A 22,048-nucleotide genomic window follows, 5' to 3' on the forward strand; every position below is an offset into this window, starting at 1 on the left:
CAAGGGAAAGTCGATTTTACTATTATCATAAATGAGAAATGCCAAATGAGGAATTATGAGGAGTCCCCAGTTATAAAGTCTGATTTACAGAAAATTCATTTTTGCCTGGCAAGCAAAGTTTGGGGCTGATTTAAACTGCTTCTGTCATAAACAACAATGCTAAAACAGACAAGAGAACTGCCCCCCAATTTTCTCCCTGGTTGATTAATCTCAGTAACCAGATGGTAAAAAAAAATGGCACATCAGAATCCTAGAATGGTAGCTGGGGAAGACTTGAGTGAGCCTTAGAGCGGTCATACATAAGACTGGATTATTGCCAGGAATCCAGAGAGCTACACACTTTCAAAGAATGGGATCAACCAGAGACTTGAGTTGGGGAACTGCTGTATTTGACTTTGGTGAAGGGTCACACACTGGGCTGCTCACCACAAGGGTCACCAGCTCAGAACCATGAGGGTCTTCACAGAAACAATCAGAGGCACTTCTGCCCTCTCCTGTGGAGTCACTGTGTGACAGAATTGAATTAATGCCAGTGAGTTGGGGTTTCTTTTGTTCTTTTATTTGTTTGTTTAAAGAATGAATGAATGATGCCAAGACAGAATTGCAAAAAACAAGTTTGAAGGTCTGCTTTTAAACAATTGAAACAAGTCCTAAACCAAAGGTACACTGTTGTCGAGACCATCTGGTTCTTAGTGACCCTGCAGAACTGGGTTTCAGGGTAGAACAGCTAATGGACTTGAACTGACACCCTTTCAGTTAGCAGTCCAAAATCAATGGATGCCAGGGTTCCTTGAACCAACTCCTACTCAGAATGACTTCATAACAACTATCTTCATTGGCTGAATATACAGTCCTTCAATCACAAAAAAGACTCTGAGTCTTTTCTTTCAGCAAATCCAAACCCATGGTCATTGAGTCAATTCCAACTCACAGTGATGCTACAGGACAATGTAGAACTACTCTTTGTGGGTTTCCCAGTCTGCAAATTTCTCAAGAACAAATCACATGTCTCATCCTGTTTTCCTGTGGGGCAACTGGAGTGTTCTAACTGCTGAACTTTCTGGTTAGTAATTAAATGTTTAGCTCACTCTTGCCACATGAGTTCCTTACACCAAAGTCAAGCTAAAGCAGAACCATATGTGGCTGCTCTAACTGACCTACAGATGCTTAAAGATAATATTAGAGTTAGGAGTGTATGAACTATAATTTAAGTCATTATTTAGGGACTGTCTACTGATAACTGAGGAGTGGCTGAATGTGTTTCTATATAGTTAAGAAACATTATTTTGTCTATACTACACTATCTTTTTTTGTTTTATGAATACTAAGAATATGGTTTTGACATTGTGTGGGAATTCAATATTATTTTGTTTCCATTTTCTTCTTGAATTACAGTTACTTCATTTATCTTGATGGTTTCACAAAGGTATTTAATAATGGTCCTCCTTGAGGTCAGCTTAAATGCACCTTCATTTTTCACTTTTCAGAAGGATGTCACACACATGTGTATATTTTTATTCTCACAACCAAGCACTTTAGGAAATACAGCCATTTTTTACAAGCCAATACACAATGCCCAAGAAACTTTGAGAGGTTTAGATACATGAAACCATACAGCAGGGATCAGCTAAGTTCAGAAATGAGTTTTCTTTTCTTTTGCCTTGCTTCTGACACTCCCACGGGGATTCAAAATGTGCATTCAAATGGAATGGCATAGTACACTTCAAAGAGAATATTACAGTATTTTTAATACATTTTTGCATGATATTTTCCCCAAACCATTGGGACATAATGCAAGCATCATACCATTCAATAGTTCAGTCATAACACTCAGTGTTCCACCATCTCTATCTACGTCACTACTTGCCTTACTATTACTTCAGGGATCCTTATTCAAGTTATTATTTCTATAGATTCACCCATCCTGGGTTTCCTATGCCCAACTCTATTGAAAAATAACAAACAGAAAGTGAAGAAGGCTACTCCAAATGACAAAATACAGCCAAGATAAGACCCAAATTGAAAAGAGAAAGTATTAAAAAGCAATTTAACCTAAAATGTATCAAAAGACAGATCAAATGACCAGGTTTTAACTGCTCGAGTCAAATTTAACATTTTAATCTACTATAATTGTCTCTCCAATATTCTCTCTCTGATAACCAGGTTATTCCTATCCCTCAATTATGGTTAGAGGGTAATTATGGTCAGAGTCTTATTCCATGTGCTGATCCTGCAAATTGTGAGTTTCCATGGTGATCCATAGCCACCGTCATCCATTGTGAAACCAGATTTTCATCACTTTCACTCTGATGCCATTCCTCCTTTGGATTTGGACTACAGCTCCATCACAGTCCTGACATCCTGGGTGTTTGTGTGCTTCCTCCATGTGGGCGTAAGTGATGTCTCACACAGCTGCTTGCTTAAAAGCAAGCATAAAAGACACAGATTCCATTCTTTCTGATAGCCCATTACCATCTGATTTCACCACACTTTGTCATACAAGCTAATTTCACCTCCCTTTGTGTGGCACCAATATCTTCAGTGTCTCCTTCATGTAGACATGTATAAAGCAAGGCAATGTCTTAACAATTAATTGTTCTTATATTGGAGCTAGGATTATGTGCAAGCCTGAGAATTTGGTATTTTATAAGAGAGGTAAAGATAATGCAAAGTTCATAAAGTTTAAATTTTAGGGTTTCTAATTTGTACTGATCCCTTAAAAAACCTTAGGTAAGAATTTATAAATGGGTCTCATACTCATATACCATTGTAAAAATAGAAAATTAATATAGCTTTTAAGGCTGTTCTGTCACTTTCTACTGCGCCTTATGCCATGTCAGGTTGTTTGTAAGCATTTCTGGACACAGTTAAGAATAAATTATAAGCATTTTTATATTTAGAATGTATGTTTATGTAGTTGAAAATCAATATGCGTATTCCTAAATTGTGGTATCTATTTGGTAAGTGAATCACTTCAAGAAGACTCAGACCACCCAGTACTCTTGATGGGTCTGAAAATTAATTAATAAATATGTCATGTTTATATATTTTATGTTGTCTGTGACTATTATCAATAATATGTTCAGGTTTTGAATGTTTTATTCCATTTTCTATTGAAGATATTTAGTTATAGCTTCGTAAGAAAGCAGCAGCATTTTTATATGCTGCCAAATGTAAACCTGGGTTCATTTCTACTAAAGTATGTGGTGATATGAAAATTTGGAGTACTTACTTAGATGTACTTTAAAACTTTCAGTATAAAATGAAAGTGATTTTGGAAGCAAGGTGGTATTTTAAAATGTTTGTGTATATATTAGATCACAAGAGGTATAATTGTCTGTTTCTGTAATTACACAATGCTTAAAATAAAGAGAATGCTACTACACTTTCAAAATATATCAATGTTTGCTCTCACTCTATTGTGCCTAATTTTACATAGAAAATCAGAAAACCAAAGTTGAAATTCTCTCATTGGAGGTAGTGAGGCTTCTGTGACCTCATTCCCATGAATTATCATTCGAATTGCTCACCTTTTCAGGATCCCCTCCAGGGAAAACAAGGGCTCAGCAAGCATCAGATTTTTAATAGTGACAACCGAGGGCATTCAAAATATTTGGTGGCACAAAATTCAAGATGCAGTGGGTGATTGGGCACAACTATCACACAAGACATTTCAGCGACCTCCAACAAGACTATTTTCATCTCAAGGTGTGCTTGGATGTCTACTGAGTGTATTAAGCCTCTAACCTGGATGAACTTGAGTCCAGATCCATATACGGCATGTGTCTGCTGCTGTACACTGTAGTCGTGCAGCTGCCAAACACGTACAAGAACTTAGCAGCATTCGAGGAATCTGTTAAATTTTGTTGTCAGATTTTCCAGCCTGACTCAACAGAGTGAGTGCAGGACAACTGGAGATTAGAGAGTGTGTTTCACTTTTTCTTTCTACATAAAATAAAAAGTCTGCTGTTTGGCATTCCAATCTGCAATTTGTTCATCTTAGTATATGCTATCATGTATTGATCACAGGAATGCAGATTTCAGTACGAATTCCGCCACTTGCAAGTCCTCAACATCCACCTAATGTGTAACGAATCAATTCCACATGGCACAGTCAGTTACTGCGCTTCCTGAGGATGTCTGAATAAGTCGATCATCTCACCCTCCTTCTGTGGGACAAAGTATCTAGAGCTTGTTCTCACCTCTTTTAGTTTGTTTTGTGCCACTCCTTAATTAACACATTTAAATACCTACGTTTGGTGATAACCTTTAGGGCAAGCCAAGGAGGAAAAATGCAGTTAAAGTGAAATCAGGTGGAATTATTTGTGGTTCAGAGAGTTGTCCATAATTCTGCAGTTTAAGAGCACACAATATATGTCAGTCTACCCAGTCTCTTTAAAACGCTTCTTCTTAAGAAATCAGACCCATCAGTAAGCCGTGCACCAAGGTGAACACATTAAACCAAACAATCCATTAAAACCATGAAAAGAATAGCAAATTGAGTTTTTGGAATGGATACGCTATTCTCAATAAGCTCAATTTATCATGTATTGTGTGCTGTATACTTAATCTGAAGGCACATCCAAACAAACGTTTAAAGAAAATTAACCAGTAGTAATAAAAATTATATGAAAATACCTATATTGACAATTAGTCCTCTTTTATCTGAAATTTAACTGTACTTGAATGTCTTTTAAAAATAATCTGACAGTTTCAATATTACAAGATTCTATTGTAAGAGAGATGAGATTTTCACCTGGAATAAAGCGCTCTTTATTAGTAGTATTTAAGGCCAGTACTTTGGACATTTTGTCAGGAGAAACCAGTGCCTGCGGAAGGAAATCATGTTTGGTAGAGTGGAAGGGCAGTGGTTTCATCAATGGACGTCGGCATAGAGACAATTGTGAGGCTAGCACAGTGTTTGTTTGTTTTTTCTATTTTGCAGAGAGTCACTATGGGTGGAAGCCCATTCAATGGCACTTCACAACAACAACAAAAGAACTGGTTATTGCAAGCATGCTTTAACAGGGGTACATGCTTGATTAATAGACCTTTAAATCTGAATACAAGTTAAGAAAACAGAGAACCACAGTTAACCAAGGAAATGTTTATAGTGCCTTAAAGGTGCTCAGCTGTGAGAGGTCATAAGACTCTACAGTCAGAATCCTGAGATCTGAAAAAAATTTTCACTCTTCTGTGAAAATCAGAATGAAAGACATTTCATACCTGGTTCGTTTTCACGAAGAAGTGAATCATTTCCCCCAAGTTACTGTTTCTCTCTATATATAACAAATAATTTATAGACTTCAATTTCCCAGTCTGATATTCACTTAGGAATTGTGTTTATGTAATTAAATAATTATATCTCAAATCATCAGAGGGATTTTTTAAATGCCTTGATGTTCCTGCTAATTATCAACGATGCTCCACACATTCCCCAGTGAGTAGAGTTAAGGAGCAATTCAAGAAAGGGAACAAAACAACACAAACTATCTGCACAGGCTCCTGGAAGTCTACATGATGCCACAGACTCACAAGCAAAGTTACTGAGGAATGTCAACAAGAGAAAATAAATTAAATGTAAATTAAATCCCAGGTAAACTGAAATATTCATAAGATATGATGCGAGAAGTGATAATATCATGCCATAGCTTTGTTTGGACTTTACTTTTTAAAAGTATATAGCCAACCCTGTTATGTATATTTGTGTGTGTGTATATATGTGTGTGTGTGTGTGTATATATATATGTATATATATATATACACACACACACCAATTCATGTGAAGTAGATATCACACTAAATAATACGGCAGTGAAGTAGAATATTACTTATGGAAACTCAATAGGTTACAGAGTAGAGATGCTCCAATGGGTTTACTTGATTGTAATCTTTGCTAGAGCAAAATTATTTTGGCATAAATGGGGACATTCAAACTTCCAGTCTTTAGGTTAATACTTGAACAGGTATTCCTATTCTCAGTTACTCAATTTTGTCCCCCAAAAGTCTTATTTGAGAAAGTCAAGCTGCCTATAAGAGACACCAATCCTACACAAACTCTTCCAGAGCATAGAAAGGGGCAGCAACTTCAAAACTCATACTTTAAAGCCAATGTAAGACTGATGCCAATAGGAATGAGAAATATAGACATATATCTGTCATAAACATAAATGCAAAAATTCTCACCAAAATTTTGGCTAATAGAATCAAACAAATGATAAAAATTAGTAATACATAATGATCAAGTGTGATTCATATCAGGGATGCAGGGATGGTTCAGCATTAGAGAGACAAATAAAGTAATCCACCATCTTTACGAGGAAAAGACAATAGCCATATGATCATATAAATTGATAGAGAAAAAAATAATATAATATTCAACACCCATTAATAATAAAAGCTGTGAAGAAGATAGGGACAGAAGGGACAATCCTCAATTCAATAAAATCCATGTATGAAAAACCAGCATGCTCAATGGAAACAAGCTGAAAACATTTCCAGTGAGTCAGGGTACCCAAAAATGAGTATTTTTCTCCCTACCCTACATCACCTTTGTGCTGGAAGCCCTAGCCAGTACCATAAGACAATGGCAAGAAACCAAGGGAGTACTACTGGGCTTAGAAGGAGAGAGATTCTCACTATTTGCAGAAGATATAACTTTATGTATTGAGAATCACAAGGTGTCCACAGTAAGATTACGGGATACAATGAGGAATTTGGTAGTGTGGCAGAATACAAGATTAACTAGCAGGAATCCATTGGTTTCCTACACACCATACATGGAAATGCTGAAAAGACATCAAGGAAACAATACCACTCACAATAGCCACTCAGAAGCTGAAATATGCAGGAACAAACCTAAACAATAAACAAAAAAAAACAAGAATCCAGAAAGGCTCTACACAAATGGAAGAAAATCCCCCTTTCATGAACTGGAAGACAGAATACTGTCAATATTATTTAAAACGTGAAAATGCCAACATTACCTAAATAATACAGATTATATACTATCCCAATACAAGTCACAGCGTCATTTTTCAAAGAAATGAAAAAAAATGATTACTAAATTCATATGGATAGAAAGATGCCGAGGAAAGACAAAGAAATCCTCAAAAAAAAAAAAAAAAAAGTAAGTAGGTGATGCTCTACCTGACCTCAAGCCTACTACACAACTGCAACTGTTCAAAGAGACTGGTACTGGTAAAATGATTGACACATAGACCAATGGATCCGGACAGAAAGCAAAGTAATAAAAACATCAGCATACAGAAAAATTATTTTGACAAAGCCCCCACAACATTAACTGGGAAGCACATGCCCTCCACTGCATGAGCAAGACTCATGCAGAAAAACAAACTCAACGTGAATCAAAGACCTGAATGCAAACCCAAAGCTCTCAGGATCATCGAGAAAAAGAGTTAGCAGACAAAACAAAACAAAAACACACTTCTTGCAATATTTTATTAAAAGTATAAAAAGACAATCCCCAGACTGGGAAAAGATATTTAGAAATTTCATAACAGATTTCTACATGGAAAAAGGCAAAAACAAAAAAAAACGAATAGCCCTCTGAGAAAGGGGGGCAAAATAAACTGAGCATATGATTCACAAAGGTTGACACTCGAATGGATAATAAACACACGAGGAAGTGATCCAGGACCTTAGCCATCTGGGAACTGTAAGTCAAAACTACCAGGAAATGCCACCTAATGCCCATTACTGTAGCGAAATGAAAAACAACTAAACATAAACCTGACAACAGAAAATTCTGGCAAAGGTGCACTGAGATAGAGACTCTTATTCACTGTTGGTAGACTTATAAATATCGATAGTCACTGTGGAAGGTCATATGACTAGGCAATGATGTCTCTAAGTTGACCCAGCGAATTATATAAACCATAGATATATGAATGGATCTGGAGTTCACACTTCATTCTAGCCCTAATCTAAGAGCAGTTTGTTCTTAATACATGACCCTGCTTGCTGCTTGCCCGCATGAGGAGAACCCTTTGCTAGAGAAAAGTGAAGAAACTTGATGGTGCCCAGCTATCAGGAAGAACAGTGTGCGAGGTCGTAGAGTTTGTCTTCAATCAAGCAGCCATCTAAGTGAGGCATCAACTAAGTGCACATGGAACAAGCACACCAGCCCATGTGATCTAAGGGTTGCATAAAATACAACCCAAATATAAAGGAGGGAATCACATCACAGGTTAAATTGTGAACATCTAGTTTGCAGGAGGCTGTAGATGACAATGTAGCCCATTATGCATTTGCAGATCCACACATGGGTGAAACCTTTGGTGAATCCCATCTGATCAGAGCTGAGTTTCCTTGTTCGCAGACAGAGAGCATTGTAAAGTCAATCATGGCTGATGCAGTTAGGGTAAAATGTAATGTCATCATTTGATGTCCCTCTCAACCAATGTTAAAGCTGTTTTAGGTTTTTGAGAAGTGAAGAAGAGGAGATCAGGCACGTTCAGGGTGGCATGAGGCTAATGGGGCGGTCAGGAGGGGGAAGGGGGAGAGTGGGAACCCATCACATGGTTGGATATAAAGAACACAACTCCCCCCAAAGGGGATTAATAACAGAAATGTGGGTGAAGGGAGAATATGGACAGTATAAGATATGAAATAATAATAACAAAATATAATGGATCAAGGATTCAGGAGGGTGTGAAGGTGGAGGGGGGGTTTTGAAGACGAGCGTATCCTAAGGGCTCAAGTAGGAAATGTTTTGGAAATTATGATGGCAACATATGTACAAATATGCTTGATACAATTGATGTATGAAATGTTATGAGCTGTACAAGCCCCCAATAGACTGATTTTTTTTAAAAACGGAAGGGGTAATACACATGCATTAATTCTCGAGTGAATCCCCTCTGAGCATGAATGAAGGGTGTGAAGAGCCTTGTTATCATGGGTGACACATTGGGAAGTGGATTGTTGCAGGCACAGGATGGTTAAAATATAGCTCACTAGCATCTCATCTCCCTCGTGATTCAGTTAAATTTGTCCTAGTTTTAATATTTTCTTCTTTCTTTCAGATTGAGATTTTTATCTGTTTACATTGTCTTTGCTGTTAGTTTTGTAACATGATGTTCTGCATATGGAATTCAGGACAGAGATGGTAACTGGATGAATTGCTCCTCGGGCGTGTGGCAGGGAAGGTTGAGGGAAATGGGGAGCTAATGATGGTGAGTACGAGAGTGAGTACAGTGCTTTAAACTGATAGTGGTGATGGTTGGACAGCCCATCCTGATGTAATTGAACGATTGAATTGCACTATCTATGAATTAAATGCTAATATAATTGTTTTTATAAGGCATTCTTGGAAACCCACAGGGACAGTTCTACCCTATCTCCTAGGGCCCCTGTGAATGAGAAGGAACTCGATGGACATGAGTGAGAGTAATAACCTTCAGGTTAGCTCCCATTTCTCTCTACCCTTTCCTGCCTACAATTCAACACTAAAGGATATCTGTTGCAGTCCACTCCAGTTGCTCTGTAGAGGTGTCCTGCTGCACTTTATTAACTTCCTTAAACTGATGGTGATGCTAATTGCATTATTTTAGGAAAAGGAGGAGGAGTGGAGAAAAAACCGAGAGTGGCATAATGAAGGCAGTATTTGCACCATGCTTGCCACAAAGCTATGCAGATAGAGGACGGTATCGGGTGACAGCAGACTATTGAGTCTCAGCTTAGCAGTACTCTGCTTTTTGCATCAATCTCTCACTAAATGCAAAGCAGCTACTTTGAGAGCTGAACTTTAATTACCCCATCCCTTAGTTGCCAGACAATGTTATTCTGTTTAATGAAAGGCCAAGAGCGCCACAAGGACTCCAGGGTGCCTGGTTCAACTTCTAGAGAGAGAACATGTGAAGGAACCAGTGTTGGAAGCATCCGGCTGATCTAGGTGTTTACTAATGGGTGACTATTTAGTCCCCTGCTTCTCTGTGTCTCTGCATACAAATGCATTGCAAAATGACTGTTGTTTGTGACTTTGCTGCTAAAAGCATTGAGGGATAACTCAGCTATTTAGGAGCTCTTTGAGGCTCTCTTGTATCTTGCATATCCGTGTGATTGTCCTTGAACCTAGTGCTTTTATTATTCTAAAGTTAAGAAACTGTGACTAGTTAAGTAACATTTGCATAGATAAGAGTTTAGGAATGTTTAAGTTCTTTGATGTTTGTTTTGTAACCAATTCCCTTGTGTAAGAAAAATATAAAAACCAAGCTTCAAATATACTCGGGACTTCAGTCCGTGAGATTGGAGTCCTCTCAATCCCATGCTTTATACATAGCTCTTTCTTTTCCTATCATCCGCACGCCTCAGTTCGAACCCAGCTTGATGCGGGATAGCTGGTCTAATCCCCCCGCAAACCAGTCCCTGGAGGCTCTTCATATATGACCTCAACCATGTAAACCATAATTTGAGGACTCACACATCATTTTTACTTCATATATAGGACTGCAAACCTTTAAAGCATCCATTAATTATCTCTAATTGCCAAGGAAATATAGTCATATCACTAGCAACCTCATATAGATATTCCACTAGAGGTGATGAGAAAATATGTATCTCATGTTTGCATAATGAACTTTTAAGATCCAAATTTGTATCTTAATATGAGCCATTTACATTAAACTTTTTGGACACAGAGTTTTATGTATAATCAAATAATGCTTGCATAACATTTAAACCAAGGTTTGTGTCCAGGCTGTGGAATATGTCTGTGGATCATAGGCTGTTAAATACGATACAGAAATACTAGAATATCAAAAGCCAAAGATTGCCTCTAGGTGAAAAAAGGTTCAGATTTGTTTAAGATCCATTATTTATAACAACAACCAAAATGTAAGATAGATTATAAAAATACTATATCATCCTTGTTTAGGATTGAATCATCTACAAAACATGTGTTGTAAAATTCAAGCTCTCTGCCTATACTTATAATCCCATCGGAAGGAAGTTGTCTTCTTTATGTTAATGAATCAGTGCTAGTGCAGCATGTAATTTGAGCCAAGCTCTTGCAAGATATAACATAGGAAGATTAAGCCAGCAGATATCGGGGACCATAAATGTCAAACCAAGTATATGTATCTCCAAGGAATCAAGAGGAAACAGCAGAAAAGATAATGAATTTCCCTTGGACTCAACAGAGGAAACTTTTCTCAGTGCTGAACTCTGAATTTTAATGTTCTGCCTATAAGATGTGAGAAAATAAGTGTCGGTTCGTTGAAGTCACTCACTTGAACAAATTCTGCAACAGCAATTACTGCAATACCTAAGATATTACATTGATGTTTCTTCATTATCTACAATAAACTCATGTTCTACAGACTTAAATAGTGGCTTCTCTAACAAATTACAGAGGCTTCTAATGCATAATGGGTTTATCCTATTAAGCAATTCTACCTTAAACCAATTTTCTCATATTTGCCCTATATCATCACCATTCATCCCTTTGCAAAAGCAAAAGTGCAAAAATATTCCTTAATCCACACTCATTTCTCATTCCATCACAAATTTCCCATATAACTCATTGTATGATTTATGTTGAAGGAGTGCTCTTATTTCTTCCCTCATTCGGCTGTCAAATTCGGCTCCTCTTTATTACCAGCTCATCCACTTTGAACCAAGCAATTGGAAGCTGTGTCAGGAAAAAAAAATGTCAGGGAAGGTGAAGGCAACAATGAACTGAGATGGAACTCTTTGCAGAGAGCCAGCAAGCACAGTGTAATTTCACACCAAATTCACTGCCGCGGAGTCAATGGTGGTTTATCGCGACCCTCTGTGGGTTTCCAAGACTGTAACTGTAACTCTTTATGGGAGTACAAAGCTCTGTCTTGGGAGTTGCAAAGACAGGGGAGAGCGTGTGGGTGGTGGTGGTGCGGACATAGGATCACCAAGTCTTGACTTCTTTTAGGCAATTTAGAACGCATCATTTTATTCACTAGATTAATATCTTACAATGGCTGACAATTCACTTAGTGGTATTATGTTGTTAGGTGCCATCAGGTCATGTTGTGTGTGTGTATATAATATATATAATGTTGTATGTGTATATGATATATATATGTTGTGTGTGTATATAATATATAATCTGTTATATTTATGTGACACTGGTTGACCTGATGGCACAGTGGCTATATGATCTGCTGTTAAGCCTGAGGTCAGCAGTTCTATGTATTTACAAAGCAATAACAGTGTATATGAGTTCCATTCACTCTAAATCATCTTTAGCATTTGATGTTTTTGGCTTTTTTGTGAATTGGACTGTCATTGTGGATGCAAGGGAGCAGCCCATTGTAATTTTAATATTCCTCTCCCAGGTGGCTACAGATCATGAGCATTTTTCACGTGTTTTTTAGCCCCTTGTACTTCATTTGTAGTTCTGTTCCTGTCTTTTGTCCACTTCTTAATTGAGTCATTTGTCAATCTCTTATTGAACTGTTGGGGAGTTCTGTAGATTTGGTTATTAGACTCTCATCACTGTGTCATTAGAAATTAGAATTTTTTTCCAAATCTATAGACTCTCTTTTAATGCTTTTGATGAAGTTATTTGATGTGCTTAAGTGGTTTATTTTCGGTATATCCCAAACATCTACTTTGTTTTCCACTACCTGTTTTTCTTTTATGACATTTGGTAGTCTAAATATGCCCTGCAATAGAACTCTGAACTCTGTCACAATGTTCCAATTGATGGTCATAAGAGCTCTGACCTTTACATCTAGGTATTTAATCCATCTTCAGTAAATTTTAGTGCATGTGGAGATATGTGGGTCTTTTTTTTTCATTCTACTGCATATGAAGATAAAATTTATTCAACACTGTTTATTGAAGAGATTGCCCTATCTCATTTGATAGTTTTGGTCTGTGTACTTGTACTTTTGTGCTTGGCTAATTTAGTTTAGCATCTCTTCCTATGCAGTAATGTGCTTCATGCATTCATCACTGCTTTAATGATGCATAGTACTCCATTGTATGTATGTACCAGAGGTTTTTAATACATTCATCCATTGATGGAAATCTGGGTGGTTTACAGCTCCATGCAATTGTGAACTGTGCCACAATGAACATTGGAGCACAGGTGTCTGGCCATGGATGTGTCTGCCCTTTCTAGGTATAGCCCAGTAGGGGAATGCTGGGTTTTATGGTAGCTTGATTTCCATTTGTTCTAGCTATCACCAAATCAATTTCCATAGTGGCTGCACATGTCTACAGGTCCACCAGCAGTGGATGAGAGTTCCTATCTCACCACAGCCCCTCCAACACGTGTTAGACTCAGATTTTTTGTATTGGACTATCTTTGAGGGTATTAGGTGGTATCTAATAATTGTTTTAATTTGCATTTTTATGGCTAATAAGGAATATTTTCTCATATGTTTATAGGTTATTCAGATGTCTGTCCTTGTGAAACTTCTGTTCAGGTCCTTTGCCCACCTCCTCAGTTGGCATTTAATTGTTGTCTTTCCGGAAGCTAGTAGGGTATGTAGATTTTAGTAATAAAGCCTTTGTCTCACATGTCATTGCTAGAGCAGTTTTACCAGTCTGTGGGCTCTCTTATTACTCTCTTGATGCATTCTTTCAATGTACCCCAGTGTTTTATCTTCAGTATTTCCTACTTGTCAATTTGTGTCTCATTTGTATTTGTTTTCTTCCCTATTTCGGATAGCCTCTTTATTCCCTCTGCCAAAGTTCTCAGGTTTGTCCCAAATCCCTCACTGATGGCAACAATAGTTTGGGGTTTTACCTCAAGGTCTGTGATCTACCTTGAGTTGATTCTTGTGCATGGAGTGAGATAAGGATATTGCTTCATTTTTCTGCAGGTAGTTCTCCATTTTTTCCATCACCACTTGTGAAAGTGGGCATCTGCTTTCCGTTTAATATTTTTGGGTCCTTAACAAAGATCAGTGTCTGTATGCTGATTATTTTATTTCTGAGTTTTCAGTTCTTTTCCATTGATCTGAGTATCTGTCATTATACCCAAACCATGCTGTTTTGACCACTGTGGCTGTATAATTGTTGCTAAAGTCAGGGAAAGCAAGCCTTCCCACTGTGTCCTTCTTGAGGAGTTCTCTGCTAATTATGGGCTTCGTCCCTTTCCGTATGAATTTGGTAATCAGTTTTTCCAATTCCTTAAAGAAATATGATATTTGTGTGGGGATAGCATTAAACTTATATAGTGCCCTGGACAGAACTGACATATTTATTCTACAGAGCCTTGCGATCCAAGAATATGAGATATTCTTCCAGTTGTTGAAGTAACTCTTGGTTTCTTGTTAAATTGTTCTCTCATTTTCCTCATAGAAATCATATTTTTTTTAGTCAGGTATATCTATAGATATTTCAATTTGTGTTTGCTTATTGTAAAGGGCACTGCCATTTTGATCCCTTCTTCTGTGGTCTTGTCTGATGTGTACAGCAAACTGACAGGCCTCTGGTCGTTGATCTTGTATCTGGCCACCCTTCTATATTCCTGTATTGCTTCCAGTACTCCTCTTAGGAAGCTTTTGAGATTTTCCATATATAAAAGTCACATCATCTGCAAGTAACAATAATTTCACCTCTTCTGTTCCAAGGAGAATACATTTGATGCCGTTCCTTTGCCTGATGCTTTTAGCTAGGACCTCCAGTATGATATTAAATAAAAGTGAGGACAAAGGGCATTCTTATCTGTTTCCCTTTTTCAGTGGGATTGTTTTCATTTTTGCTCTATTGACTACAATGTTGACAGTTGGTTTTTCATACATAGCTTGTATTATATTAAGGAATTTTCCACCATTCCTATCTTCTTCAGTGTCTTAAACAGGAATTGGTGTTGGGTGTTGTCAAATGCTTTTTCTGTATCTATCTATATTATCATGTGGTCCTTATCATTTTTAATGTCAATGTGGCGAATAATACTAATGGTCTTTTGTATGTTGAACCATCCATGCAACCCTGGTATGAATCCCACTTGGTCATGGTGAATTTTTAAAATATATTTTGTATTCTACTGGCCAATATTAGTTAAGGAATTTTACATTGATATTCATTAGATATATTGGTCTGTAGTTCTCAATTCTTGTGGTATCCTTACCCGATTTAGGTATCAGATTTATACTAGCTTAGTAGAAATCGTTCGCTAGTTTGCCATCTTTTTCTATTTTCTGGAAGAGTTTGTGTAGGATTGGTGTCTGTTCTTCACTGAATTCTGGGTAAATTGTCCTGTGAAGCCATCTAGTTGGGGGATATTTTTGGTGGTAATCCCTTGATAACCTTGTCCATTTCTTCTATTGCTATGCATCTGTTGAGATTCTTGACATCCATCTGGGATAGTCTAGGTAGGGATTGTTTTTCCAAGAATTTGTACATGTCTTCAAAATTGTTGAATTCATTGGTGTACAAGACTGTGTAATTATACTTTTGATTTCATTAGGATCTCTTATAATATACTATGTTTCATCCGTTATCCTTGTTATTGAAATTTGTTCTTTCCTTTCTTTGGTTAGGATTGCCAACAGTTGTCTATTCTGTCAATTCCTTCAAAGAACCAAATTTTAACTGAATTATATTTTCCCATAATTTTTTTTATTTTTCATCTCATGGATCACCCCTGATTTTTATTTCGTTTCTTTTGCTTTTAGTCAGATAGTTCTGGTCACTCTGCTCTTATTGCTGTCAGTTCATTGTATGAATTTTAATCACAATTCTCTATTCCATTTTCATTTGTGCATGAATTACTATCAAACTTCCTGTGATAACTGCCCTTGCTTTCTCCCAAGGTTTTGGTATGTCATATTCTCAATCTCAATGGTTTGTAGAAACTTCCTCAATTCATTTCTGATCAGGGCCACTACCCACTCCTTTTTCAATAGAAAGTTATTCATCTGTCAATAGTTTGCCCTTGTTTTCTTATTCACCCCCTTTTTCTTTTTATTTCCAGCCTATGGCATAGGGTGGGAGAGACACGTCTCTATGATCTCTGTGTGCTTGAATTTAGACAGATTCTGCTTGTTTCCAAGCTGTGGTTTATCTTTGAGTATGTGCTACATAGGATTGGAAAGGATGTGAATTTATTTACATTTTATGGAGAGTTCTGAAAATATTTATCAGGTCAAGTGGTCTAATCATAATTTTGTATCTGTAGCCTCTTCCTTAAGTTTCTTCCCCTGTGAACTAATTTTCTGCTTAGTAGTGTATTAAAGTCACCTACTGTAATTGTTAAGCCTGTAATTTCCTTTTTCATCCTCTGGAGTGTTTTATTAACAAATGTCACATGTTTCTGATTTGGTTCCTATTTATTATGGTCACTGGTTCTTGGTCTACTGTTCCCTTGAGCATTATATTGTGCCCCTCCTTATCTCCTGTCATGACTGGCACCTTAAGATAAATTTTGTCCTAGATTAGGATTGCATCCCATTTTTATTTTGCATTGGCATTTGCTTGGTACATTTTTCTCCATCCTTTGATTCTCAGCTAATTTTTTCCCCTATAATCTTGAGATATGTCCCCTGTAGTCAGCAGATTGACAGGTTTGGTTGGCTAACAGGCCTGATAACCTCTGCCTTTTAATGACCTGGTTTGGCCTGTTGAAATTTAGGGTTACCACATCTATCTGTGGACTCTGTGATGTCATCTTGAACCTTTTGTGTTGAGTGTTCTTCTTACTCCCTTTTTTATCACGGCACTTTGCTTGTGTGAGTGTGCAAGACTCATTCTTGCCTTATATCCACCCTTAAGCCAATGATATCTTGGAGGTTGTTTTTTCTTTGTTGCCCTCAGGGTGGGTTCATTTTATGTGGTGGTCTCTTATTTGTGCTAGTGAGTGTTGTTCTTCTGCCATACAAGGTTTGTAAGAATCTTTTGTTGGGCTGGGTTTCTTTAATGTACTGTGTGAGTTTTTCCTTGTCTTACTTCTCCATCTATCTTATTAGATAGTTTGGCTGGATAGAGTATTCTTTGGTTTGTGTTATTTTCCTATTTTTGAAATACATTACTCCATTCTCTCCTCTTATTTATAGTGTCTGCTTATAGCTCTGTGTATATTCTTCTTTGGATACCTTTAAAAGTGACTGCTTATCTTTCCCAAGCTGCTCTCACAATTTCTCCTTTTCCTCAAAGTTGGATAGTTTAGCTATCATATGCTTTGGTGGCTTCTTCTTGGAATTCAATCTAGCTGGTGTTCTTTTTTGGCCTCCCAAATGGTTGCCTAGTTTTCATTCATTAAACTGGGGAAGTTTTCCTCTAAGAATTCCCTCACTGTTTTTGCCACTGACTTCTTGGTTGTGTCTTGTTCAGGTAGTCCAATTATTCTAATGTTCTTATTTTCATAGCATCCAAGGTAGCTCACAAGTTTTTGTCAGCTCCTCTGATTATCTCATCTGACTGCTTGTTCCATTTTTGAAGAGTGCTTAATTATCTTCTAGGTCAGTGGTGTGATTCTCTGACTCCTCAAGTCTGTTGTTGAAGTCTGAATTTCCGGCTGGATTTGGATATTTCCTTATTTAAGTGTTATATTTTCCTTTCGTGCATGGCCTTTATTTCTTCTATCAATTCATCCTTTTTCTGCATTGTTTCCCTCATATCATGTATGACTCCAACCAGCATTTTGGTGATTTCTTTCTGTGGCAGATCAATGTCTGCTTCTTCTATGCATGTCTTTATGTTCAGGAATTCTTCTGACATTTCCTCTTGTTTCTTTTGTTTTATCACTGAGGTGACAGGAGTTAATTGCTGTTGGAGTTGTGTTGTTCTAGAGGAGTCCACCATTTTCCATAGAGTCAAAGAGTCCTGGGCTCTCTCTTTGGAGACTTCTAGGAATGCTTCTTTGGACAACCTGCAGCTAATTTCACTATTGATTCATACTACTGCTTTATTTTCCTATGGTTTCACTCTTGTTCTAGCCAACCAGTATTCTGTTATTTGGAGGCTAGGATTAGTGGTCCTCTCAGGAGACTGTGGTTTACTGCTTGTGGACCTGTGAGCACGTCACTGCACTGGATGATCTCACATGGAGCCATGGTTGTGTGACCCAAGGCACCTTGGGTGGCTGCAAAGGGCGTGCAGGGTGCCTGCTGCAATGGGGTGGCACAGAAGGCAGGTTGGTGTGTCTGCTATGGTGTAGAGCACCACAGATGGTCGTTAAAATTTCTGTAATTGGCTAGACCACCGTTCACATCAGGCAGAGATTTCCACAACTGTGTGGAATGCTGGGGAGTGTTGGTGGAGCTGCATTAGGCCAGGTTAGGCAGGTGGCAGGAAGTACCCTTGACCATGTGAGACCACTCATGATGGGCAGTGGTTTCCCCAGTCAAATGGAGTGCTGAGGAAAATATGCAGTGGTTCCCTCAACCAAGTGAACCACCTTAAATGCTGGGTAGATTCCCCCTAGTGGCCTTGGAGGGTAAGAGGTGGTTCCCCTGTGGTGGAAGTTGGGTAAGATTTCCCCAGCCTTGTGTTATGCTGTAAAGTCCAGAACTCCCCCAGCTGGGTGCCAGTTGGGCATAATTGCCTTAGGGGAAGGGGAGTGGCCTGGAGGATGGTAGTGGCATGTAAGAGGAAAGAGAGGGAAAAAAGCTGAGCCCCCTGAGACTGTTGGGGAAAAGAGAGAAGAAAAAGAAACACAAGTAAAGAGATAGCAAAGCTCAGATTCTCCGACTATGAGGCTGGAGGGGTATAAACACTGTCCAGAAGTGGCAGCACACTGTGGCTATGTTGCAATAAAAAGCCCAAAGAACTCCAACTGTCACTGAGACTTTGGCAGGGCTAAGGATAGCCTTAACCGGCCTCCACAGTACTATGCCAAAAGATTACAGCTCCGCAAAAACCAGTGGATCGATGCCTACTTATATTTATGAGTCTCCTCCTGTGACCCAGACCTGCTGAATTTCCCTCTCTGTTGTTCTCCTGCACTGATTTTTGCAAGTCCCTCTGATATGTGTTACTTGGTCTTCATCTTCCTGGAAGTCCTAACAAAAAACAAATTAAAGCAAAACCTACCAATGCCTTATAAATGCCTTATAAATATTTAGCTGATAATGGTGAGATTCTATCGAATCATAAAGGGAAGTAATTCATAAGAAGCAAGCAATATTGTGGAAAAATTGACATTTACCTTCAGATATCTATTATAAGAAGGTATGTAGATAAATAAAATTAACACAAAATATCTACCTGTGCTTTACAATTTATTCTTTAGTGTGGGACCATTGATTCATTGCTTCAGGTCAATTCTGAGTATGGACCTAAGTTTGGGGAATAGCATGTGTGACATTTGCCTCCAAATAATATTTGAATCCTAAACACAAAGACTACATAGATTCCTAAAGGCTCTGTGGAAGGCCCTTTTTACCTCTCTGTTCCTTAAACTATAGATCAAGGGATTAAGCATAGGGAAGCTAAAGTATAAAATACAGAAGCAAATTTGTTACAGTGTCAAGTGAAAATAGCAGATTTGCGCTACAAATGCATGAATAGTAGCCATGCTTAGAACCCAACCACCAATGTCAGATGAGACCCACATGTGGAAAATGCTTTTTCCTGCTCTCAGGAGATTTCATTAGAAACAGAGCTATAAGAATCAGCATGTAGGACACAAGAATGACCAGAAGGGAGGATATCAAGTTAATTGTTGAAAACATGATGATCCGCAATTGTACCTCTTGTGCACTTGAGCAGAGCATAGGAATCAAGGGAACATTGGCACAGTAGAAATGACTAATGACATTAGAGCCACAGAAGGTCGATGTAAAAATCTTGTGAACAGCAGACTGAAAAGTACTGTAGAGATATGGAATGTGCAAATACGCGTGGCAAAATCTTGGGTCATGATAGCACTGTAGAGAAGGAGATTACAGAGGGCTACGTAGCGGTGTTAGGCTATGGCTGACAAGGTGAACAATTCATTGATAACGAACAAAAGAAAAAAAGCCAGCTCTGTGGTACATTCAAGATACACAATAGTATTTTTATCCATAACAGAATTTATCAGCATTTTTGGTCAAATGACAGTAGAATTACCAAGATCAATAAAAACCAGCTGTCTGATAAAAAAACACATAGGAGTGTGGAGGTGTGAGTCCATCTTGGTCAAGATCAGCAGGCCTATGTTCCCCATCACTGTGACCATGTAAATTAGTAGGAAGACCCCATGAAGGGGAAGCTGAATTTCAGGATGCTTTGTAAGCCCTCTTAGAATGAATTCAGTTAGCCATGATAGGTTATGTTGGCCCATTTTGTCCAGGAAATCTGTCTGACAAAAAGGGAGGAAGAGAGAGAAAAAGTTGTAGTATATATTTATATAGCAATATTCAAACACTTTGAAGGAAAGTCACACCACTGAATCAGCAATGACTCTCTTCATGTTTGAACTGAGAAATTTAATTTCTCTTATTTTGAAATTAAAATAATCTCTAGATTCTCTTTCAAGCTCAAATAAGAGCGATTCATATGAAATACATTATATATACACATAACCTTTGCTGTCAAACTGATTTCTACTCAGTGATGCTATAGAACAGAGTAGAACTTCCTCATTTGGTTCTAAATTCTGTAATATTTATTGGAACACATTGGTGAGTTTGAATCACTGAACATTTGGTTCAGCTTACTGATTTTTAGTTTAGCCCCATGTTTCCTTACTGATATAGTTTAGATTGTAAAAGAGCCATCATTATTCGATATATATTTTCACCAGCAGCAAACTCAGCTTTTGTTAATGTGGAGATATGTTATTTTTGATCTGCCCACTACCTTCATTATTTTACTAGAACTGCAGTTCTCAACCTGTGGGTCACAACTCCTTTGGTGATCGCACAATTCTTTCACAGGGGTTGCCGAAGATCATTGGAAAACACATATCTCTGATGGTCATAGAAACTAAGACACCGCTCCTCTATCCATCTCCAGATGGTGTACCCATAAGCATATATGCCCACATATGAGTACCGGGCATGAAGACTGTAACTTATGCTACACTATTTTCAAGACAAAATTTTATTTCTTTGTAATTAGAAATAAATATTTCACAATATATAATTACATATTGTTTTTGTGATTAATCATTATGCTTTAATTATGTTCAATCTGTATCTATGATAATACATCTCGCATGTCAGATATTTATGTCATTATTCATAACCATAGGAAAATTACAGTTATGAAGTAGCAGCAACAATAATGTTATGGTTGGGGGATCACCGCAACATGAGGAACTGTATAAAAGGGTCTGGCATTAGGAAGGTTGAGAACCACTGCCTTAGACTATTTCCCCATTTGTCTAAGAATGCTTGAAGGATATTGATATTCTTAAAAAGAATGTTGGAGATGACATGAATTTGAGGGGGAAAAAAATTCATTTCCTCTTTTGCTCTGGCCTCTTCCATGCCTCCTGAACCGTGATCAATTTCAAACATTTTCTCTTACCATTCTGACCTCCTTATTGTACTTCATCCAATTGTAGTTTACCTTGGAATGTCAGCAAGTATTTCTGGGTCCAAATCAATGGGGATTTCATCTATGACACTTTATGTGAGGATTGGAAGTTCCATTCTTGGGTTCCTAAACAATGTCATATGCAATTTAATCATGTCTTTTCAAGAGTATGAATACTTTGCACCAAACAAAAAACTAACAATACTATTAAGACAATCCCAACACAGAGTAACCAACACACATATTAGAATTATCTCTTGTAGGCTTCTGAGGCTGTCAACTGTATAGGAGCAGGAAATCTCAAATTTCTCCCTCAGAGAAGCTGCCATGTTTGGACTGCTGACTTTGTGGTTAGAACCTCAAGGTGTAAGCAACCAGGGTTACTTAGAATACCTTTGAAGAGCATTCCTATTACCCACTACACTGAAGTGTGTCTTGAATTTAATTCAGGAAACTTTATATGTTTATACATTTGTAACATTATTAACTGATATTTTTACATCATCTAAATTTCCATTCTAAATAAATAACCATGTTATTGCTTCAATGTATATTTAAAAATATTTTCTTTTTAAATGAAAACCATCAAATTTCTGTAAGCTTGTAGATAAAAAGGATCTGGACTGAT

At 37.6% G+C, this 22,048-nt stretch overlaps 1 pseudogene; it reads right to left on the minus strand.

Moving 5' to 3' along the window:
- Window positions 1-19,285: 19,285 nt before the first annotated feature.
- Window positions 19,286-20,221, minus strand: LOC142446399 (olfactory receptor 8K5-like; annotated as a pseudogene).
- Between the last annotated feature and the right edge of the window lie 1,827 nt (window positions 20,222-22,048).

The sequence above is a fragment of the Tenrec ecaudatus genome, chromosome 4, assembly GCF_050624435.1.
Source record: "Tenrec ecaudatus isolate mTenEca1 chromosome 4, mTenEca1.hap1, whole genome shotgun sequence".
NCBI classification, from domain to species: domain Eukaryota; kingdom Metazoa; phylum Chordata; class Mammalia; order Afrosoricida; family Tenrecidae; genus Tenrec; species Tenrec ecaudatus.